This window comes from Semicossyphus pulcher, unplaced genomic scaffold, assembly GCF_022749685.1.
Source record: "Semicossyphus pulcher isolate SPU_LCO1_2020_fin unplaced genomic scaffold, fSemPul1.0.p SCAF_12, whole genome shotgun sequence".
Taxonomy (NCBI): Eukaryota; Metazoa; Chordata; class Actinopteri; order Labriformes; family Labridae; genus Semicossyphus; species Semicossyphus pulcher.
In genome coordinates, this window is record NW_027211626.1 from 11,400,042 (window position 1) to 11,407,695 (window position 7,654).

A 7,654-nucleotide genomic window follows, 5' to 3' on the forward strand; every position below is an offset into this window, starting at 1 on the left:
ATATGTACTTATAATCAGTCTCAAATATTTACACAGACAATTACACAGACCCAAAATATAAACCAATCCTAAACAAATCAGAACTTTCTTTTTATCTTATAATTTCTACTTACTGTTTATTTATTTCATTCTTTTTCTCTAAATTGTGAGGGTAAAAAACACAACAACCAATCCTAAGAACACACGGTGATATACCCGTATGTCCACGCAGGTACGCAACACCATTAGCCGATTTGGTGATGATATAAATGTCGTAGTGTAAGTGTGCTGAATAATGATTCTAGTAGCAATATTTTAAATATCCCATCTATTGAGCTGTAACATTTCATCTCTTACTAATACTTTTAATTTGTGTCATTTTCAATAAGGGAAAGATTAAGAGATTCAAATTAATTTCAGGCCTTTGGGCCACTGTCACAACTAAAGGGAGAGGACCCTGATGCAGACAAGGTTTTCTTTTAACAAAAAAGACAAACTGCAAAAATAAAAGGCTTAGCGCCAGTTTTTAGGCAAACAAATATCCAAAGGAAGAATAACAGCAAAGGTCCACCATCGGTGAAAACACAGGGAGATACGAGGAAACAAGCAGCAGGGTTGAAAGTCTGATGAAGGACGAACTGGCTTGGAAGGGAAGGAACAGTGAGACTAAATGGAGGTAATTAGACACAGGAAATGATTACAAAACAATGGAATACATTTAATACAAAACTAAAGAAGAATACTACATGGCAATCAAATTTTACATTACATGATTTGATACTATATACTTTATACTTATGTGATATATGATGGATGATATGAAATTTAGTTTGCTTGAGATTTGTTTAATATATTTGCCAAGCTGACCCGATAGGCCATGCCAAAATAATATATGTAGCTGTAAAAATGTAAATGTATGAAGTGGACACGGAAATCATAAGAATAGAGTTTGCAACAAAGGAAATTTGAGTTGTGTAAGTGCATCTTACAACCACTCACAGTGTTTTCATACTACATGTCACATTCACTTTCACACACTGATGGCAGAGGCTGCTGCGTAAAGTGTGCTCAACGCATTCACACACCAATGGCTATGCCACCGGGAGCAATTTGGGGTTCAGTGTGTTGCCCAAGGACACTTTGTCATGTGACTCTAGCAGTCAGGGATCGAACACCCAACCCTCCGATTAAGAGATGGCCGACTCTACCACTGAGCTACAGCCGCCCTATCAGTAGTTTCTGTGTGTGACTAATGAAGTGTAATCTGTTGTTAGGTGTAAAAGAAAACCAAATGGTGACAGGTGTAGGCGGTGAAGAGAAGCAGTGAATTCTGGGGCGTTTACGTCATGTAGGAGTACACGACTCAGGTGTTTCAGACAACATATGCAAATTCACATTTCAGCAGACAGGACAGGAGGCGTCACAGGGACTTATTTCATTTCAGAGTAGGCTACTGAGATAAAAAAATGTTGTCATTTGAGGACAAAATACAACCCTCACTGTGCACGACTTTGTGGCTTGACTACTTAATGCACCATACGCAATTCAAATGAACATTATCTCGCTGTAATTGTCAACATGCACTTACAGAGGAAAGAAAATCAAAGATGAGAGATTGAAGAGGCCTTTGAGGGAGCGTCCTCTTGTTAAGCTGTTGTGATTATGTGCATTTACAATGTGATTGGTCTCATGGATGACGACAGAGCTCCAGGAGCTGCAGGGCCGAGGAGAGAAAGGTATCAGGCTCGTCTGATTGCCCTCTTCATGTGATATCGACGGTAATCCTCCCCAGGAATTTTTGTAAAGGACGTAAGGCATTGTATTGTACATGTAAGAGTGTGGGAGCGTGTGGGGACACAGTTTAGGAGCGAGAATGATCAGTCAGCTGAGCACCCACCCATCCCTTTCACTCGCATCATTCCTCTTCACACCAAGTCTCACAGATTTCACTCACACCTGGAAACTGAGGAGAAAAAGCACCTTCATTATCATCGTCATCATCCCAATCCTCATCTACTGTCCACTGAACCATTACTCCTTTTTAAGTGCATAAATTGAAGGAAATGATGGGGTTATACTGCACTTTGATTGTATTATAAATATGATGTTATGTGGCAAAATACAACTTGAATAATTGATTCAAATTAAATGTAAAGAGAATAATTTAATGCAAATGTACTGGTTTGATGTAGTTAAATCTGAATTGATTTATTTAATTTGATCTCTGAATTCTAACAGTTGCATTTAATTGATTTCATTCAAAATAATCTGAATTAATCTCAGGGTCTTAATTTTAAAATCAGATTACAGATTACTTATCTGTTACAAGATAACAGATAAGTTAAAAATATAATCAAATTCCGGATCAAATTGTAGTCAGAAGTCTTGTTATTATATAACATTTAATTACGTAACTGTTGTTATTAGATTACTGGTAGTCAGATAACTCTTTATTTGTATTCATATTACTATATTATTATGTAATCTCACTTATATTTTCATTCTAATGTTGTCTAATTCAATGTTATTTTGTGTCATTTAACTTCAACTTTATTGTCACCATCGGGTAATTATCTTACAGCAAGGTAAAAACATAAAACACATAGAGACCTATTTTTACCAGTAAAGGAGAGAGGGTTAAGGCTGAGCTCCCTCCCACAGTAAATTTGTGATAAAAATAATTACGGAATTAAAAAAACTTAATTTACATAATGACGTTGCAGTGACGCGACTGATGACGACCGTTTACCTTTCCGGTTGTGCGATTTGATTGGATAGGTCCGTATCGTTGCCGGTGTTTTTGAATGTGTGGTAAAACCTAAACATACAAAGTTTATACAAGTGTCAAAATCGTTCCGGTGAAATATAATACATTCAGGCTAATCAGCTGAATATGGACCAGTACATTTGATATCCATAAGAAACGAGCGAGAGTGGATTATTTGGATCACGTGACAATCACAGACTGTTAATTCCACTAATGAGGATGCTAACGTGGGGGACACTTTACACACGGAGGAGGATGAAGAAGAGGATTGTCTGAACGAGCTGCATCAATACTGTAAGTAAGCGTTTCAAACTAAAAGTAAACTACTGCTGTCATTTGCTGTGTGCCTCTGGCTATCGTTAGCTAACAGCTGGCAGGCAGCTACTAGCGAGCAGGACTTGTGTAGGGCTGTTTCCATAGTACTGTTACTGCCCATTAGGCCGTGCTACAGTCTTATTACTCTCAGCTGAAGGATTTTGTAAACCCACAAATGCTTTTTGTGGTGACTTTAGTCTGAAACGCGATTGTTTGTTGTTGTAGTTCTACTTTTTGTATGCATTAGTTTTGTTTTATAGTAATATTGAAAAGCCTCCATTATCACATTTCTTTTGCGCCAAAACTGAGGAACACAGGTAGCCTACAAAAAACATAAAATAGGCTACACAAAATAAAGTAAAATCTCTAAATACATGGTATATTTTTTCAAGTCTAAGTTGATTCCCAAGTCTAATCCCTTTTTCTCTAAAAATAGTCCCACCTTGTATGGCTGTATCATCTGCGATGACCACGGGCGAAAATAAGCAATTGAAGCTTTGGAGCATCTTCTACTCATTGATTAGTGAATCAATAGAGAACACAATGAGCAAAATATCTTTAATCTAGAGCCCCAGAAGCTTAAAGCTGCAGAAAGAAACAGGCATAGTGGAAGAAGAGAGGAGAATGAACACCCTAAAACATAGAATAGTACAAACGTACATCCTCTCTCCAGCTCTGACTCTCACGTACACCGTTAGGGCTGTAGCCAGAAGCATGGCGTGATAAAGTTTCAATGTACAGAAAGAAACTAAAGCAGATGTATATTCTTTGTTTCAGTGTTGATTTTAATTGTATGCCCATTATTGTTATTTCAATCAATTCTTCTCAGTAGTTCATAAAGCATACATGGTCAAACTAAGAGCAAAGTTTCATAAGAAACTGTCTGGTCTTTGGGTTACGGCAGAATATACTGTAAGCTTCATAAGTGGGTTGTTGCTGTAGACATCTTGAATACAACCCTGGACTTGCATGACTGCTGAGTGAAAAAAAGACTCACTCAAGATGTATTTTCACTGGAAAATATGTTTTCTGCAAGACAAGTATCGGAACAAACCATACTTATTTTTGCACTTTATTTCAGTTTGTACTTTTGCGTGTGTTTCTTTGCTATAAAAAGAGTATTTCGCATGTGTTATTGACCAGCAAAAGGTCAAACTTCACCCCTTCAAAAACACTCTTTGATGTGCAGCGGAACAATGACGTTGTGGATGATATAAAAATAGAAAGGGTTTAAAAAAAAACAACCATATTCATGTTTTCCAAAAAAGGTAGTTTGAGGCAAACACATCAGTGTGCAGGATCAAGCTTTTACGATTTCGCTGTACTGAGAACAGCAAATTGCAGACATGTGGAACTATGATTCAGATAATGCTCGGTCCAATTAATCCAATTATACGACGGTTCATCTGTCCCCTCTGCAGACACAGAATTAGACCTGAGTCTGAATCACTCTCATTATGGTGACGCTCAAACACTTCGAGGCTCATTTGGTAAGTTTTTTTAATAGATCCATGATAAAGACTTATAATACGGAACAATATGTCCTCCCTCTTTACTTCGATTCTTAGGAGACAACTGTGAGATGTTCTTCAATGAATTGAAATGTGCAATTAAAGAAGGATAATAGAAGATATGTTAAAGTAACACTTCGCACTCCAAAAAGAACATGACCATTTTACATAATGACATATGACCTTAGCTTATGACACTTAGCATAAGTGGTTAACGTTGTGAAACATCATTGTTTGGTTGGGTAAAGGCACAAAACTACTTGTTTAGATTGATTAGTTAATTGTGCAAGTAAGTGAACTTATGGTAGGTTAAAATACTTCGATGTTCAGTTTAAATATGGGACACCAACCAAGGTCTACTGGGCGAAAATCTTGTGTTTGTTCCGTCCCAACCCGCTCCATAGGCAGAGACCCCATAAAGAGGCTACATTCCTCGAAGGTTCCACTCCTACCCTCGGCCCTTGGCTGCATGTCATGCCTCACACTCTTCTCCCTATATCCCCTGTCTCTCTTCAGCTGTCCTGTCTTATAGCGGCAAAATGGCCAAAAGAAAAAATTTTTAAAAAAGAAATGGCAACTACAACGCTTATAGTATAAGACTCGGAGACGTACAGGAAAAAATTGTATTTAAACTTTATTGGTAATTTACAGAATGTCCCTTTATTTTCTTAAAAAACGGTCAAGTAGAACTGGCAGCAGAGGGACCTGTGATCAACACAATACAACAGCTAACCCTGTTTTTTTGACTGACCGCCAGGGTCTGAGTGAGTGAGTGAGTGAGTGAGTGACGGTACTTTCACAGCCGTAGAGAGAGAGAGTTGTGACATCGCAATGGCGGATCATGGAGCATATTGGACCTCCACTGACGCGACTCTCTGTCTATACGGCTCTGGATACTTTGTTCGAGGAGTAGGCGGGGCTGCTCCTCGGCTGTTCTCACCTACGTCCGCAGCGCGCACCTGCTTTTAAACACGTTGTCATCGGCCTCATAAGGACAGTCCTTGTAACACATTGCCCACAAAAGCACACGTTAAACCAATGCGGTCAGCCACATCCTAGGTTTTGACCTAGTCTTGTTTAAAAGTCAGTACTTTAAAATATAGGTTGAAAATATGGGTAGAAAAAGACTTGTATTAATGATTGACTGCAGAGGCTCATTATCAATCTAAACAACTCTTCCTTCATTTAACTAGCGGCAGCCTGCTACTGGTCGCTCACTGCAAAAGAATGCTGTCCAGCCAAACATTGTCTCAACTCCTACTCAGTTTAAATATGAGTGGAGATCAAAAGGTTTTCCCCTGACACCAAAGATTGGTATGCCAGCCTGATTTTTGGAGCGTTGTACATAAAATGATGCTGAAAACTTAAAGAATATTTGACTTTGATGGAAAAGCTCAGCCTTAAAACAAATCTGGAGCTGATGCATTATATATTGGAAATGTCAGACATTGAGCAATAAGATACTTTTCAATGGGATTTCCACAGAACTAAACACCACCATCTGACCCTCTGATGAAGCGGCCATGTGTGGCCGAAGCCTGCAGCATGTCCTCACTCTCTTTGTATTTGATCTGTTTCCTTGACCTGTTTCTTCGCCCATCAGCAGCGACAACAAGCGACATCAAAAGGCAGCATGTCTCGTTTTACACTCACAGAGAGACACAGTTAAATAACGATGGAGACAAATCTCTGTGTACTATAAGCGGAGGCAATCGGTCATGGTTGAACTGTGCTATGACTTCAATTTCAGCGAGACGAAACTCATCCTGTTACCTCATCTGAGTGCAAAATAGAGCCTCGCTGCTGGGACTCTTTTATTTTATTTTAGGCAAAACAGAGAAAACAATATTTTTGCATCCTGTCAGTGTTAGAAATAAACAGCTGCTCTACTAACTGAGTGATAATGTACAAAAAAGCTTGATGTGTCTACACACAAAGAACTTATGTACTTTATTACTACTGCTAAACTAGCAGAACAACATTAAAAATGCAGCCTCTTCCGCTAACCAAAACACACACTTAACTTACAAAACAGCAAGGATTCCGCATGTAGGCATGTTTAACGGCAGAACGGCTTCTTGTGTTGGTCTGAAGCAGACATACACAGATATGGAAACTTCAATGACTGTAGTGATTGTTTTAGTTATGTCTCCTCTCACTGTTCCTCCTCTACTCTGCTAATCCAGAACAGATCGGCTGCAGGAGCCGCATTTGTCAGCAGAGCTGTCAATCATCCTCTCTACAGCATCAGATAACTAATTAAAACTAAACTTGTCAGAAAAATAAACACTTGGACACAATACATGATAAGATAAGAACTAACTATAATGATAGAAATCATGTGTGAAAAATGTATTTGGCGTGTATTTTGACTTTATAGTTTGACTCATGTCCCATCTGTTAACATGGAGGAGGCGGGCTTTATGACCTATACTCGAGCTAGTCAGCAGGGGGCCATAGAGATGTTTCGGCTTCACTTTCAGGGAGCTGTCATGTCGTCATTCCAGTTAGTTCTTATCATGCTTATTTATGACCAAGCATCCATTTTTTCTGTGAAGTTTAATTTCTTATTTGATGTTTTAAAAAGTGTCCAAAGTCCTGATTGACAGCTCTGGTGACAAACACGGCACCTGCAGCCGGATAAGCAGAGTAGAGGAGGAACAGTGAGAGGAAACTAAAACAATAAAACTGTCGTTTAAATTTATATATCCATGAATTACGCTTCAGACCAACACAAGAAGCTGCTCTGCTGTTGCATACACCGACATGAGGGATCTTGCTGTGTTTTTTCAGTGAGTTAGATGTGTGTTTATGTTCGCGGAAGGGGCGGGACATCAACACCGTGGCTCCACCAAGCTGAACTCTACTGCGCAGACTCTGGCTCCAAATGCGCAAGATGGCAGCGCCCGCTTCAGGGGGTATTTTGGCCTCACTTTTTGAACAATAAGAGGAGGTGGAGACGCTTCTTTATATACAGCAACTCACCATGAATTGCAGCAGCAGTTTGAAGCTCTGTTTGCTTTTCGTGTGGATTTTTCACTGTGACTTATTTCTCAGTTTTCTCTCCTGACTCACTCAATAA